The sequence below is a fragment of the Bufo gargarizans genome, chromosome 6 (assembly GCF_014858855.1).
Source record: "Bufo gargarizans isolate SCDJY-AF-19 chromosome 6, ASM1485885v1, whole genome shotgun sequence".
NCBI lineage: Eukaryota > Metazoa > Chordata > Amphibia > Anura > Bufonidae > Bufo > Bufo gargarizans.
The window spans coordinates 274,125,990-274,143,006 of NC_058085.1; the positions used below are offsets into that span (position 1 = coordinate 274,125,990).

Below are 17,017 nucleotides of genomic sequence, written 5' to 3' on the forward strand. Positions count from 1 at the left end.
CAGAGGATCAATATTTGTCTGTCTGTGATCAGTTTGGGGTGCGACACATAGTTGTCACTGAGGTTAGAGCAGATACTGAGGAGAAACACGTTCGCGGAGACATTTTCCGCCCTCTCGCACAGCGGCCACTAGAGGGCGCTGACAGAACACACCTCTACAGATCAGAGCTGCCTCTGTGTACTGCCTTCTCGTGTGACGTCACGCGGAACTGCTGACTGCTGCTTGTCAACAGGCGCACTTGGACTCTGCACTTCCCGGTGCGGCGAGCAGCTGATCGGGCTGGAGAGTGGGACGTTCCGTGTGTCAGTCTGCTGCTGGGGGATGTCATCACCACCGGAGACCTTCTTGTAAAAGGTCAGTCTTTGCTGCGTGGGGTGTAGTGCACGGAAGAGGTAACGCAGCCTGTAGTAACCTGAGCTGCAGCAGGACTACTACTCCCAGCATGGACCCCTGGTTGGGGTTACCTTGCATGAATGCGTGTATTGCTGTGTTCACGAGTTCTGCACAGCACACAGCGGCCGCTGCTGTCAGCTGTTGCCATGGCATCGGTGGGTGTCACTTTTTTAGTTTGGCACCTTGTGGGTGTGAGGTCATGTGATGGGTGCTGCACCCAAGTTATGTGCCTGCACCGTCCTGTGCACCCGAACAACACAGATATAATGGGTCTGCTGCAGGGAGAGACACTTTTTAAAGGGTTAATAAAGGCACATGGACTACTGGATTGAAGAGCACCTATCAGCAGGATGAACCCTATTAAACCAGTGATACTACAGACTTGTTGGGTTGATCCTGCTGATACCTGTCTTGTGAAAATCGGTTGCGGCGTTCCCGAGAAAAAAAAAGGCAACTGGAGGGCTCCAGTGGATCAAGGGGCGGGGCTAGCCCTTCACTCTTCCAGTGCTGGCCACGCCCCTCAGTGCAGTGAAGCCATCAGTTGCCTAAAAAATAAAAGTCTTTGTTGTTGGGAACGCCACGATCGATTTTCACAAGACAGGTATCCTTTTAATCAGCAGGATCAAACCTACACGGCAGGATCCTTGGTTTATTTGGGTTGATCCTGCTGACAGGGGCTCCTTGAAGGGCTTCTCCATGATCGCACCTTGTGACTTGCATGCATAGATATGTAGGTATCCTTGTAATAATTCCTGTGCAGGTAGGTATGTATCAGATACATAGGGCATATCCCTGTGGGAGCCTACAGTAATAATGACTCCATTTTGGTAGTATTACGATGCAGATACGTGTAAGTGTCAGTGCTTTCCGGCCAATGATTCCCCAGTGCTTATAACGCACATTTAAAAAATGTCTTTCTACTTCTGTAGTCCGGCTGCGGGGAATAAATGACACACATAAAGCAAAGAGCAGGCTATAGAGAATACGGCTACGGATGTAGCAGAGCTGAGTTGGCGTGATGTTTCTGAACTCTCCTGGCACTTTTTTTCCACATTTGGTCAGATGTGTTACTGTAGGGGGGCTGGAATTCTCGGACTCCCGTTCACACAGTGCAGGGCACGCAGCGACAAACCCCATTTCCACTGATACCATAGGGATTGGCTTCATAAAGGAGGTGGCACACACAGGCTTTTTTAGGCATTTTGTATTTTTTTCCAGCCTTTTTTACAGTTGTCTTTTAATTTAAATAAAGTATCAGCACCAGATAGGACGTCTATGAGAAATGCTGAACTCGGCATAAGCAATAGGGGGTCATTTATCAAACTGGTGTAAAGTAGAACTGGGTTGGTTGCCCGTAGCAACCAATCAGATTCCTTCTTTTATTTTCCAAAGGAGCTGTCCAAAATAAAAGGTGGAATCTGATTGGTTGCTATGGGCAACAACCTAGTTCTACTTTACACCGGTTTGATAAATGACCCCCATTTTTTTGTAGCATATTTTAAAATCTCAGAATGCTCTGGGTGTAGTGTTTTTCCCCAAAAGATACGACCATGGGGCGCAGTCATCATGCAGTCTTGCTGCGGTTAGGATTCGCTGGTGACACATTCCCTTTAAGGCTCCTTTACTTGGGCCTATACATCAGGCAATTATCAGGAGCAAACTGTTCATTTCCAATAATTGCCTGCTCATCAGAGGAAGTGATGCAGAATTCACCTCCGTTCTTGGGCAGGAGCTAACAGAGACTCTGTTCTCAAGTTCTGATATTTTTCTTAATATGAAAATTAGGTCTTTGGTGCACTGAGGACAAGCTCCGCTCATTTCTGTGGTCAGCCCTTCCCTTACTGCTTTGCCGCTGCCTAGTCCTGTCAATCAAAGCAGCCAGTGAGGGGCTGGCCATAGAAAGCAGTGGAGCTTGGGTGCAACAAGAGCATGGTGACGCCCTCATTGCACCAAAGGCCTCATTTTCATATTAAGGAAACGTATCATAACTCGGGAACGGCATGTCAGATCAACAAAAGGAAAGAAGTGTATTAATCAGGTGAACCACGGCGAGCAGATAAATTGCGAAGAGAAGGCAGCGCTTGTACGCGCGCCGCTTTCTCTTCAAACAGCTGATCGGGGGGGAGGGGGCAGGAGTCGGACCCCTGCCGATATGATATTGATAGGTCATCAAAGCAAACAACCCCTTTAAATATTTTAATATAATTCAGCGTGAAAAACTAGTTACTTCTGCAATTTACATTCTGTAACAAAATTGCTCCAGTTGTGAGATATCCTTTACCTTTTTATAATGGCGCCCTCTGGCGCTTAATCTGTATAGTAATTTGCGCGTCCACCTACTGAGGAGGACGCACATGTTCAGTTACAACCTTTAACACGTAGGGGGTCATTTATCAAACTGGTGTAAAGTAGAACTGGCTTAGTTGCTCATAGCAACCAATCAGAACCCACCTTTCATTTTTGGACAGCCCCTTTGGAAAATAAAAAGTGGAATCTGGTTGGTTGCTATGGGCAATTAAGCCAGTTCTACTTTACACCAGTTTGATAAATGACCCCCGTAGAGTCCAGATATCTTGAGCAGTGATGGCCAGTTCGCATTGTTCGCCCGCGAACATATGCAGGCTGCCATCTTTTTTCACAAGTCCGGCGAGGCACAGGTAAGGCTCCTTTCACACTAGCGTTCGTCGGTCCGCTGGTGAGCTCCGTTTGAAGGAGCTCACGAGCGGACCCGAACGCCTCCGTCCAGCCCTGATGCAGTCTGAATGGAGCGGATCCGCTCAGACTGCATCAGTCTGGCGGCGTTCAGCCTCCGCTCCGCTCGCCTCCGCACGGACAGGCGGACAGCTGAACGCTGCTTGCAGCGTTCGGGTGTCCGCCTGGCCGTGCGGAGGCGTGCGGATCCGTTCAGACTTACAATGTAAGTCAATGGGAACGGATCCGCTTGAAGATGTCACCATATGGCTCAATCTTCAAGCGGATCCGTCCCCCATTGACTTTACATTGAAAGTCTGAACGGATCCGCTCAGGCTGCTTTCACACTTAGAATTTTTTCTAAGTTATTAATGCAGACGGATCCGTACTGAACGGAGCCTCCGTCTGCATTAATATGATCGGATCCGTTCAGAACGGATCCGATCGAACGCTAGTGTGAAAGTAGCCTAAGCCGGACTTGTGAAAAAAGATGGCAGCCCGCATATGTTCACGGACGAACAATGCGAACTGGCCATCACTGATCTTAAGTACTCTATCTGTAGTCTTCCTTGGATGATATGTATTTGATCCTGTCAGTTTTCCATAGACACATGTAATAATCGGATGGCAGTACATCAGTTACAGGAGGCCAAAAAATGTGAGACAGCCTGTATCTGCTGTCCGGCACAGCAGTGTATGCTTCTCATATTTATCCGTATGTTACCTCTTACCAGGGAATATATATTTGTATTAGGCCTCATGCACACGGCCATTGCCAGCCGCGGCCCCTATTGTGGGCCGCAAACAGCGGGGTCTGCAATATGTGGCCACCGGCCGTGTGCTCCCCACATCACGGATGCGGAAGAGCTGTGGTGCGGGGCGGAGGCACAGAACCCCCACGGAAGCACTACGGAGTGCTTCCGTGGGGTTTCTGTCCGTACCTTCGCACCACAAAAAAATAGATCTTGTTCTATTTTTTTGCAGTACGGACGCAAAATTCCAGTCCCCAATGCACGGAACGGCCGCGTGCAAGAGGCCTAAGGATTACACGACCATGAGGAAAAATCCCTTCACTTTCTATACACATTCCCTGTAAGGGTTACTGTACATCTCATCCTCTTTTTCCCTGACAAGGAGCCAGAATCAATATACTTATCACTTGTAAGAAATATTTCCTGGAGTCAAATAACATTTGTGATGTCTGTGAAAGAAATGTTAGTCTTCCTGGTTAAGAAATTTGCATGCCGCCATATGTAAAGTGGTGATCGTAGAGGCAGACATTGCCCTAGACTTCCTGTCAGCAGTGCTGACCATGTTATCCTCAGCTGTGTACCCCGGCTCCTTGGCTGAGTATGTGATCCAGTGACGGAGATTAAAGGGGTTGTCCCACAAAAAATATTCTATAGTTTTCAAACCAGCACCTGGATCTGAATATTTTTATAATTGCATGTAATTAAAAATTTTATATAGCTACTAAGTTGTTCAATAAAATGGAACTAACTGTATAGTGCCACCTGCTGTTTGTTTTTTTGTTGTTGTTTTTTTTCTTATTTCTTTGTCCAGCTCACTGAGATGGCCGCACATGCTCAGTTTTATCCTTCAACTGCCTCCTGAGTTGTGATAGGGAGAACTGAGACACGCCTCCTGAGTTGTGATAGGGAGAACTGAGACACGCCCCCTTAGCTGTGATAGGAAGAACTGAGACACGCCCCCTTAGCTGTGATAGGGAAAGCTGAGACACGCCCCTTTAGCTCCAGTAGAAAAGACACTCCCATTGAGTTTCCATCGTGATATAAATCTAGCAGAGCAATGAATGGGGAGATCTCTGGATCCATGTGAGGTACAGAGCTGGTTCTAACTTTGGTAGAAAGAGGTTGTCGTGTACTACATGGTTTTTTACATAAGTCATGGGATAACCCCATTTTCTGATACTTTTATATTGATCACCTATCAGGATAAGCCATAGATATGGGATAGCTGGGAGTGCGACACCCCGCACACCCTCCGATCAGCTGTTCTGCTGTAGCTTTGGAGCTGGAACTACAGCTCCATCTGTTGTGTAGTGGACACACGGATGCTGGAGCTACTGCAGAACAACTGATCTGAGGGGGTGCGGGGTGTTGGACCACCGCCTATCAGATATTGATGGCCAATCTTGAAAGATAAACAATGATGAAAACAAACCGTATCTTACTGGGTCAAAAGTAATAAATGTTGGGCAACTCTCTCAACAGAATATATAACAACAAAAATGGGTGACCTTGTTAAAGCTTAACTTTTAATCAACACTAGATTTAAAATAATAGCCCATAAGTACAATAAGAGACAAGAATAGGTGCTGCACGAATGTGCCTAAATTACCAGTGCTCTGTAAAAGAGGAACAGTTTTACCACAGTCTTTCAAAGTGCTGCCGCCACTGGGGTCTCCATGGGTCCAGTGCTGGGTCTCTGACCCTTATGTTACCCTACTTGGCTTATACCTGTCAGAGGAGCACCACGATCACCCTATTGAGGGTGACCCAAGTGGATAAAAAAACCTCACCTATCTGGGTATCCCTACCAATTCCCCTATCCCCTGATCATCCGGTCCGCGGCTCCCGAAGAAAATAGAACATGTCCTATTCTGGTCCGCAATAGCGGAGACGAATAGGCATTTCTATAGGGGTGCCGGCCCGGTGTATTGCGGATCCACAATACACAACGGACGTGTGAATGGACCCTTAGGCCGTGTGCATTCGGCCTTACACTTATTATAGAAGAATCTGTTGGTGAACTGCTTGAATAGCAATTTCCTTAGAGTATGACTGCGCGGTGTGGTCGTCTTGCGGTAGCATCGCTGCTGCTTTGCGGTATAGTACCACATGGCTGTACGAAGCACAGGCTGTAATTAAACTAATTAGGACCGCACTATTTAGTTAGGCCTCTTTCACAGGTCCATGGTGACATTTGTGAAGATGTCCCAGAAGGCTTGTGTTTGGTCCATGTGTCCATTTTTACCTGCTGTGTGTCATCTATGTTCCACAGACACTGATAGCATGAAAATTTGTTTCCAGAGCATCTTCTACCAATGGTCCATGCCATGAAGATCACTGACATCCATGTTGTGTCAGTGGTTTTATGTAACCATAGCCTCCGATGGGCGTGTTTGGTCTACATCATGGACCAAAGTAGTGCATGTCGACTTGGTTCTTCCACTGACCCATAGTCAGTAGAAAATCAGTAACATGTAAATAACATGTGCTGTCCATGAAGAACACGGATAGCACACATCTGTGATTTACTCACGTGTGAAAGAGGTCTTAGTGGTCACACAGCACCGCTAGGCCAGTAAAAATGCAGACTGACTAAACAGTGCCGTCCTACTTAGTTTAATTAGAGCCCACTGCTGTCCGGTACTCCACCATAGCGCGGTGAATCATAACCGTCACACGACCACGCCGCGTGGTTATACCCTTATATTAGAAGAGGTTGTCTCACCTCAGACATTGGAGGCATATCGCTAGGATATGCCTCCAATGTCTGATAGCTGCAGGTTCCACCTCTAAGACCCGCACCTATCTTTAGAACGGAGCCCACAAAGTGAACAAGGGTGCATGCGCAGTGGCCCATCCATTAATGCGTATTGGAGCGCCGAAAATAGCTGATCGCTGCCTCAGCTATTTCCGTCAGCCCCATAGAAGTGAACGCAGCAGTGGCTGTGATTGCGCAGTGCGCTTCCCATCCACTTTAATGGGACTGCCAAAAATAGCCGAGCACGGCCATCGGCTATTTTCGGCTCTCCAATAGGAATGAATGGAGGGCGGCAGCGCATGTGCGGTGTGCTCTCCTTCACTTTGCGGGCTCCGTTCTAAAGATAGGTGTGGGACCCGCACCTATCAGACATTGGGGGCATATCCTAGCGATATGCCCCCAATGTCTGAGGTGAGACCACCCCTTTAAAGCAGAGAACATACTAGGTGGCAGAAAAACCAAAGGGACTTGAATGGGATGACCTTGCCTGTACTAGTTTGCTGTGCTCGAATGGACATGCCACTATGTTTATGTAAGCAATGAAGCAGCCCCTTATTTTGCTGATTGGGGGGGGGGGGGGCGCGCGTCGGTCGGATTCATATGGCATAAAGTATATAAGATCATTTCAAAAACACTGTGCAACTTTCTCACAGCCAGTGCCTGCCAAAATAGACTCCTGCCACCACCTAACATGATTTGAATAACTTTCCGGTGCCCATACATCTGCATGTAGGTCAGAGTTGCTGACATATGGTATGAGGATTTGCACATTGTAGAAATATATTTTGTGCCTTAACCCTGCTTTCCTGAACTGGCCATGCTTCAGTAAGGACTGCAATAGTCTGCCATTTAATAAATGTATAGTACCCCCACCCCAAATGATACTATCCAATTTTACATAAAAAAAAGATCTTATCGCTCATGACAGTTAGGTCTCTTGCACACGATCGTATGGCTTTTTCAGTATTTTGCGGGCCACAAAAAACGGATCCGCAAAAAATATGGATGACGTCCGTGTGCATTCCGTTTTTTTGCGGAATGGAACAGCTGGCCCCTGATAGAACAGTACTATCCTTGTCCGTTATGTGGACAATTATAGGACATGTTCTATCTTTGAATGGAAATACGGAAATGGAAGGCATACAGAGTACCTTTCTTTTTTTGCAGATTCATTGAAATGAATGGTTCCGTATACAGAACGCAAAAAAACTGAACGTAAACGGAAAAAAAACGTTTGTGATGCGATTTTCACGGATGGTTGCTTAGAGATGTTGTTTGTAAACATTGTTTTTTATCACGCGCATGCAAAATGCAGTAAATCGCATTGCACCCGCGAGATAAAAACTGAACTGACCGCAATCGCAAACAAAACTGAATGAATGGCTTTGTTTGCAAAATCGTGCAGTTTTCACTAAACGCATCCGCAACGCTTCCGTACATAATCCGGACACGCTCGTCTGCAAGGGACCTAAGGGTACGGCCACGCGGTCAGATTTGTGCATGCAGTTTTGAAATTAAAATCAGGAGTGGATCATGAAATGGGAGAAAGTATAAAGGACAGATATGACTTCACTTTTTTGATGTAACTCCTCATTTTGGCTCCGAAACTGCATGCAGAAACCTGACTGTGTGGCGGTACACTAGTGCTGAGCAATTATGATAAAAATTGAACATTTTACCTCAACTACGATTAATGAACGATTATTTAGTTTTTTTTGCCCTCATTGTCAATAGTTGTGTGAATGGTGGGGTGAGGCGGACTCAGCTGGAGTGGTGGGAGAGGCAGACTCAGCTGGACTAGCGGGGGGAGGCAGACTCAGCTGGACTAGCAGGGGAGGCGGACTCGGCTGGAGCGGTGGGGTGAGGCGGACTCGGCTGGAGCGGTGGGGTGAGGCGGACTCGGCTGGAGCGGCGGGGGGAGGCGGACTCGGTTGGAGCAGCGGGGGGAGGCGGACTCGGTTGGAGCAGCGGGGGGAGGCGGACTCGGTTGGAGCAGCGGGGGGAGGCGGACTCGGTTGGAGCAGCGGGGGGAGGCGGACTCGGTTGGAGCAGCGGGGGGGAGGCGGACTCGGTTGGAGCAGCGGGGGGGAGGCGGACTCGGTTGGAGCAGCGGGGGAGGCGGACTGGTTGGAGCAGCGGGGGAGGCGGACTGGGTTGGAGCAGCGGGGGGAGGCGGACTGGGTTGGAGCAGCGGGGGGAGGCGGACTGGGTTGGAGCAGCGGGGGGAGGCGGACTGGGTTGGAGCAGCGGGGGGAGGCGGACTGGGTTGGAGCAGCGGGGGGAGGCGGACTGGGTTGGAGCAGCGGGGGGAGGCGGACTGGGTTGGAGCAGCGGGGGGAGGCGGACTGGGTTGGAGCAGCGGGGGGAGGCGGACTGGGTTGGAGCAGCGGGGGGAGGCGGACTGGGTTGGAGCAGCGGGGGGAGGCGGACTGGGTTGGAGCAGCGGGGGGAGGCGGACTGGGTTGGAGCAGCGGGGGGAGGCGGACTGGGTTGGAGCAGCGAGGGGAGGCGGACTCGGTTGGAGCAGCGGGGGGGAGGCGGACTCGGTTGGAGCAGCGGGGGGGAGGCGGACTCGGTTGGAGCAGCGGGGGGAGGCGGACTCGGTTGGAGCAGCGGGGGGGAGGCGGACTCGGTTGGAGCAGCGGGGGGAGGCGGACTCGGTTGGAGCAGCGGGGTGAGGCAGACTCGGTTGGAGCGGGGTGGAGGAAGGTGGACTCGGTTGGAGCGGCGGGGGGAGGCGGACTCGGTTGGAGCGGCGGGGGGAGGTGGACTCGGTTGGAGCGGTGGAGGAAGGTGGACTCGGTTGGAACAGTGAGGGGGCAGACGCAGTTGGAGCAGTGGGAGAGGCGAACTCAGTTGGAGCAGTGGGGGGAGACGGACACAGTTGGACATGGGCAAGATTATGTCAGTTTGAAAGGCTGCATTTCAGTTTTGGTTATTTTTTGATTAATTGCCCAGCCCTACCGTACCCTAACATCTTAATGGAGGATTAGAGCTAACCTGGCAGGCGAACCACAGGTAACACACAGTGCCAGCAGGCCTGCCTATTGATAATGCATACTTTTAGCCAAATTGCAGTTTCTAAGACAACGCGGTTAAGCAGAACATATTTTTTGAAAATAAATTAAGAAGAAAGAGACCGACCTGATCTTATTAAAACGATAGTTCTAGTGAGATCATAGAGGTCCCTGGAACCAGCTGCAAACTCATACTAACTGCAATTTAGTCATTCTGAAAGTGCAACCATTGAAACAACAGAGACGTCAAAACACTAAAACAAGATGACAGATATTTTATTCAGTGTTAAAGGGGATGTACATTTTTGTACTAATTGAAACCAAATAAGTGTATTCTTTTTTTCTAAACTGTTTTTATTTTCTGATTGTAGCATTGTATTTAGCCTGCTCTATGACTTGTGCAGAGGTCACTGTGTAGGGAGGGGGAGTAGATAAGCTACGACACCAGCAGTGTTAGGCTAGTTTCACACTAGCGGCAAGGAAGTTCGGCAGGCTCTTACGGCGGGTGAACAGCCTGTCGGATTCGTGTTGCCGCTAGTGCATGCGTGCCCCTGGATTGTCTATAATAGGGGCGGGCCGGAGTTACTGCGGCAGCACGGCAAACATGTCGTACTTTTATTCCAGCTGCCTCTCGGCATGTTTGCCGTGCTGCCGCCGAAACTCTGGCCCGCCACCATTATAGTCAATGGTGCCGGAGCGGTAGTTCGGGGGACGTGTGCACTAGCAGTAGTATGGATCCGACAGGCTGTTCACCCGCTGGAACAGCCTGCCGGAGTTCCTTGCCGCTAGTGTGAAACTAGCCTTATGTATACAAAACCAGCTGATGATTCAGGTAATCTGGATTGGAGCTTTGCTGTTCATTACTATGTCAACTTAAACTGAAGTAAAAATGATGGCTTTAGAGCTCATGCACACAAAAGTTTTTTTTCTGTTTTATGTTCTGTTTTTTGCGTTCCGTATACGGAACCATTCATTTCAAAGGGTCGGCAAAAAAAACTGAATGTTCTCCGTAAGCATTCTGTTTCCGTATTTCCATTTTTAAGTTCCGTTCAAAGATAGAACATGTCCTATTATTGCCCGCAAAACCACGTTGTCTTCCATTTCCGTTTTGTTTTTGCGGAACCATCAATTGAAAATGTTATGCCCAGCACAATTTTTCTAGGTAATTACTGTATATGCCATTATGCCATGCTTTCATTTCCATTTGTGATCCGCAAAAACCAGCAACCAAATGGAAAAATGCAACAGGAACGGAAACAGAAGCACTACTGAAACAAAAAAACTGAAAAACTGATCCATTTAAAATGGACCGCAAAACACTGAAAAAGCCATACGGTCGTGTGCAAGAGGCCTTACTATGTACAAAAATGGGTTGAATTTCCTGCTATATTATCAGTATAGTTCATTGTAACTACCATAAGGCCCCTTTCCAACGAACGATACGGATTGGCTCAGGATGCGTTCAGTGAAACTCGCACCATTTTGAAATGAATGGTTCAGGATTCAGTACAGGTGCTATGCGTTCACGTCACGCATTGCACCCATGCGGAAAACTCGCTCGTGTGAAAGGGGCCTAAGAGAACATGGTCAGTAGCATTATAGAGCATCTGTCAGTGTTATCAACCCTATTAAACCAGGAACGCTGCATCGTAGGGTTGATCATGCTGATTAAAACAATACCTCATTTAAGATTGTATGATGCACCATTCTAGAGAAAATAGCATTTTTATTAATAAACTAATTAGCTAGTTGGAGCACTGAGGGACCAACCAGAGCCCTTGGAGCACCAGTTTGTGAACACTCCTGCAGCCAGCCGCTCCCCCTTCCCCTGAATTGACAGGGCTGGATATCTCAGAGAAAAGGGGAAGTGGGAAGTGGCTAAGGTTGCTGGGGTGTTCACAAACTACTGCTCCAAGGGCTCTGGACGGCCTCTCAATGCCCCAACTAGCCAATTAGCATATTCATAAAAAATCTAGTTTTCTCTGGGATGGTGCGTCATACCGACATAAATGAGGTATTATTTTAATCAGCATGATCAACCTATCCTGGTTTAATAGGAACTTTTAAAAAAAAAAATTTAATAACCATTTCCCCCCTAGGGGCTACAACCTGGGATATTTTCATCCCTTGTCCTATTCAACCTGATAGAGCTCTATTAGGGTGAATAGGACTTCACACTCTCCCTGCTGCCCTGTGCATAGTACACACAGCAGCAGGGAACTTACCATGGCAGCCAGGGCTTCAGTAGAGTCCTGGCTGCCATGGTAACCGACCGGAGCCCAGGATTATACAGCTAGGGCTTCGATCAGAAGCTGCCACTGCTGTCAATGGAGGGGAGGGGACCCTGGGCCACTGCCACCAATGATTTTAATCCTGGGGGGGTTGAGTGGGGGGTCGCATTGCGCCACCAATGATTTTAATACTGGGGAGGAGGGGGGGGCGTGTGCACTGCGCCACCAATGATAATCAAACTTTAATACAGGAGGCGGGTGCCTACAGCAGATCAGCAGTAGTTAACCCCTCTCTCCTGCCCCTCTCTCTTCTTATTGGCAGCAGCGTCACAGGGGGAGAGAGTGACTCCTTCTCCCCTGTGCTGCTGAGGGAACATGAGCGCACTGACAGCGTGCTCATGTTCTCTGATGCTAGGCTGCGCAGTAGGGCAGCCTAGTATCGATAAATGTCAAATCCCGGTATCGTATCGATACGGGGACAAAATAATTGATTGGGTATCGATATTTCATGGAAATAGCTTAATGGGAGTCTATCAGCAGTTTTGAACTTGATATATAAAGCAGTTGAAACATACCAAGGTGGATGGTTCTACTAGTCTGCTAGGAATTCCATTACTGTGAAGTTTCCTGGACTCTCCACTGAACTCTCTATCCTCTTGAGTGACAGCGGGGGGTTGGGGGAGCAGTCAGTGCAGAGAGACGTTCAGTCTGACTTGTTCCATAAAGATCAATAGTTAGAAAATCCGGAGACACCGACCCTTTAAATTGGAAGCTTGAACACAGTATGGCCGATTGAAGGAGAGGCGCTAAATGGTGTCTTCTTGACCTTTTCAAAGGGACTGCAGAAATGTTGAACATTACCCCACACTCCAGTTTGGGGGACAGTAAGTGCCTGGTGTCCTAGACACTAGTAGGCATCTTATAAATGGCTGTAGTGACAATAGATAATGACCGTGGAATTTAAAGTTAAGGCTACTTTCACACTCGCGTTTTGGGCAGATCCATCAAGGATCTGCAAAAACAGATCCGTTACAATAATACAACCGCATGTATCCGTCATTAACGGATCCGGTTGTATTATCTGTAACATAGCCAAGACGGATCCGTCATGAACTCCATTAAAAATCTGTTTTAACAATTTTTTTTCAACATGTCAGGTAGTCAGCGGTCAAAGGAGGCATTCCTTTCCCAAACTGTAGAGATTTTTAGAAGAAATGAAAGTAAGAGCAGTTCCACTAGCGCGGTCACATCGATGCATTCTCTATAAACAGGAAATTCTTTCAGTTCCCGTACAGCAGTTGTATTGCATGCAGTGTTTGTCTGCATTTAATACAACTACAGAGTTTTCTCTTTTTCTATTTATGTGGCATTTAGCTGTTTATTTGCTCTAGCATCCACCAGATCCCTAGAGATTTAATATATTAAGCTTCTGACAGCGACATATAAGACATCCCCTGAGCTATTAAACCAAATGTACAGGATTAATAAATATACAGTATATCCCGGCTCTAGTGCTGGGCAGCAGCCATCATACTCCCTTGTTTGCTAGCCATGCCCTTAACTGCCAGACAGGCCAAACATATCGGAACTGCTGCTTGGTTACCAGTGGGAAAAAACATATTTACTAGGGACTCTAAGGCCTCTTTCACACGGGCGTCATGTTTTTTGCCCGGATAAGAAGTGGGTGTGTTGCGGGAAAATGCGCGATTTTTCCGCGCAAGTGCAAAACATTGTAATGCGTTTTGCACGCGCGTGAGAAAAATCGGCATGTTTGGTACCCAAACCCGAACTTCTTCACAGAAGTTTGGGTTAGGTGTTCTGTGTTCTGTAGATTGTATTATTTTCCCTTATAACATGGTTATAAGAGAAAATAATAGCATTCTGAATACAGAATGCTTAATAAAATAGGGCGTGAGGGGTTAAAAAAAAAAAAATTTCACTCACCTTAATCCACTTGATCGTACAGCCGGCATCTCTTCTGTCTTCTTCTTTGCTGTGCACAGGAATAGGACCTTTGATGACGTCACTGTTCTCATCACATGGCCCAATCACATGGTTCACTACCATGGTGAGGGGCCATCTGATTGGATCATGTGATGTGACATCACCACAGGTCCTTAGCCAGCAGCTCAACATTACAGAAGAAGACAGAAATCCGCAACTACGCGATCAAGTGGACTCGGTTAGTAATTTTTTTTTCTTTTTAACCCCTTCATCACTATTTTACTTTGCATTCTGTATTCAGAATGCAATTATTTTCCCTTATAACCATGTTATAAGGGAAAATAATAATGATCGGGTCCCCCGCCCGATCGTCACCTAGCAACCATGCATGAAAATCGCATCGAATCTGAACTTGCTTGCGGATGCTTGCAATTTTCTCGTGGCCTCATTCACTTCTATGGGGCCTGCGTTGCGTGAAAAACGCTGAATATAGAGCTTGATGCGATTTTCACGCAACGCACAAGTGATGCGTGAAAATTACCGCTCGTTGGCACAGCCCCATAGAAATGAATGGGTCAGGATTCAGTGCGGGTGCAATGCGTTCAACTCGTGCATTGCACCTGCACGGAATGCTCGCCCGTGTGAAAGGGGCCTAAGATTAGTGACCATTTACATTTTTTACTTTATTGACAGTTTCAATAATTGATCATTAGGGAATCTGATCATAGGGCTGCCAGCAATGATCGGTTTAATATGAGGATTGTTCAAAAAGTTCTAAAATGTGTGGAAAGTATATTGTATATCACTATAAACTAGTGGGCCAGATTTTAGGCAAACTTAATCTTTTACATTTTTTTATTTTTTTTTATGAAGTGAGACTGATGGCTGAAGGTCTGTATCTGAGGAATTTTAAATTCAAGGATGGGTACCTTTTGGAATTCCGGCATTGCACTTACACACATTACATGGATTTATATTTACATATGGACTTACATATGGACTAATTGAAAACAATGGGTCTGCAAATAATATGTGGACAGCACGCGGATCTATCTATCTATCCATCCACACAAAAAGTTAGAGTTAAGCTTGTGGGTGAAATTTCAGGATGAACCTAAAATGCACTGTAACCATTACAAGTAAACTTAAAGGGGTTATCTGATCAAATTAAAAGCGCCGGGCCCCCCACACTGAATATACTTACCCTGCTCCCTGCACCTCTCCTGGTCGCCGCACCGCTGCTGCTGCCTCTCTCCGTGTACGGATAAAAACATCCGTTGTAGGGAGGCTCGTTATATTGGGGGGCTTTTTATAGGATTTAATAACCTCTTTAATGTGACCTTCTCTAAACTTTATAACAGGTGTTTGATCCATGAATCGACAAGTAAATTTCCTGGTTCAATTAGAATTGGTATTTAAAGAGTCCTCCTCATCATGCTGCTCACATTTTGACATCATGAGACCAAGACGACACCTAACAATTGATCAACAGTACCTCGCCATTGCAAGGCCTCAAGCAGGATGTTCTCAGACTGAAGTGGCCACTGAGCTTAGAGTGTCTTCAGCAGGTTGCAACAGAGATACATAGAGCCTGGAAGAGTTGCAGAAAGACATAGAAGTGGACGTCCTTCGGCCACATTCCACACTGATGACCGCTTCATTGTGAACAATGCCCTGTGGAACTGGATGACGAATGCCACAAAACTCCAGGCATATTTAAAGAGTAACTAAAAAATCTTTTTCTAATAAACTTTATTAGTTTTCTATTTTTATCATACTTTTTCACCCCTAAAGGGCACCATTCACTGGTGGGCTAAAACTCAGTTCTCCCTACACCAATGAGCTTTCAGCGGTGTACGGAGTACTCATTTTATGAATGGGGCTGCAGCACCGCAGGGAGTACGGGCAGGAGCGCTCATTGCTGCTCCTGCCCGTGCTCCCTGGACTATTACTAACTGCTGGCATAGCACATGGATACCCTGTACCCATCTACTATGCCAGGAAATGTGGGCGAAAATGCCTTGTTGATGCTAGAGGTCAGAGGAGAATGGGCCGACTGATTCAAGCTGATAGAAGAGCAACGTTGACTGAAATAACCACTCGTTACAACCGAGGTATGCAGCAAAGCATTTGTGAAGCCACAACATGCACAACCTTGAGGCGGATGGGCTACAACAGCAGAAGACCCCACCGGGTACCACTCATCTCCACTACAAATAGGAAAAAGAGACTACAATTTGCACGAGCTCACCAAAATTGGACTGTTGAAGACTGGAAAAATGTTGCCTGGTCTGATGAGTCTCGATTTCTGTTGAGACATTCAAATGGTAGAGTCCGAATTTGGCGTAAACAGAATGAGAACATGTATCCATCATGCCTTGTTACCACTGTGCAGGCTGGTGGTGGTGGTGTAATGGTGTGGGGGATGTTTTCTGGGCACACTTTAGGCCCCTTAGTGCCAATTGTCCATCATTTAAATGCCACAGGCTACCTGAGCATTGTTTCTGACCATGTCTATCCCTTCATGACCACCATGTACCCATCCTTTGATGGCTACTTCCAGCAGGATAATGCACCATGTCACAAAGCTCGAATTATTTCAAATTGGTTTCTTGAACATGACAATGAGTTCACTGTACTAAAATGGCCCCCACAGTCACCAGATCTCAACCCAATAGAGCATCTTTGGGATGTGGTGGAACGGGAGCTTCGTGCCCTGGATGTGCATCCCTCAAATCTCCATCAACTGCAAGATGCTATCCTATCAATATGGGCCAACATTTCTAAAGAATGCTATCAGCACCTTGTTGAATCAGTGCCACGTAGAATTAAGGCAGTTCTGAAGGCAAAAGGGGGTCCAACACCGTATTAGTATGGTGTTCCTAATAATTCTTTAGGTGAGTGTATGTCATATATATATATATACACTAAACATACAAATATAGGCAAGTTTATTTACTTTTCCTACAGATCTTTTTGTAGCTGATTTCTCATCTCTGACATGCAGGCAACTTCAAGAAGTCATTATTGCCCTGTCCCATCTCAGAGGGAGACTAAGCAAATCAGCAGCTGTGGGGGAGGGGGGCATAGGACAGAAGAGAACCGCCGGGGAGGGACAGAGGACAGGAGAGAGCAGCTAGAGTTGAGGGGGAGTGAGGAGAGCAGGTAGAAGGGCTCAGACATGTGAGACTTTTTGGATCTTCCTGTGTCACGGCAGACTCCTCTTCCCCT

General features: G+C 47.2%; 1 protein-coding gene across 4 annotated transcripts in view; it reads left to right on the top strand.

Annotated features, from left to right (window-relative positions):
• The first annotated feature begins 216 nt into the window (after positions 1–216).
• Positions 217–17,017, top strand: part of MARCHF8 (membrane associated ring-CH-type finger 8) — a 289,843-nt gene continuing 273,042 nt past the window's right edge. For all 4 annotated transcript variants that reach the window (XM_044296749.1, XM_044296748.1, XM_044296753.1 and 1 more), the window contains exon 1: positions 217–354. The gene's annotated coding sequence lies outside the window, so the exon portion shown is untranslated. The remainder of the gene's footprint in view (positions 355–17,017) is intronic.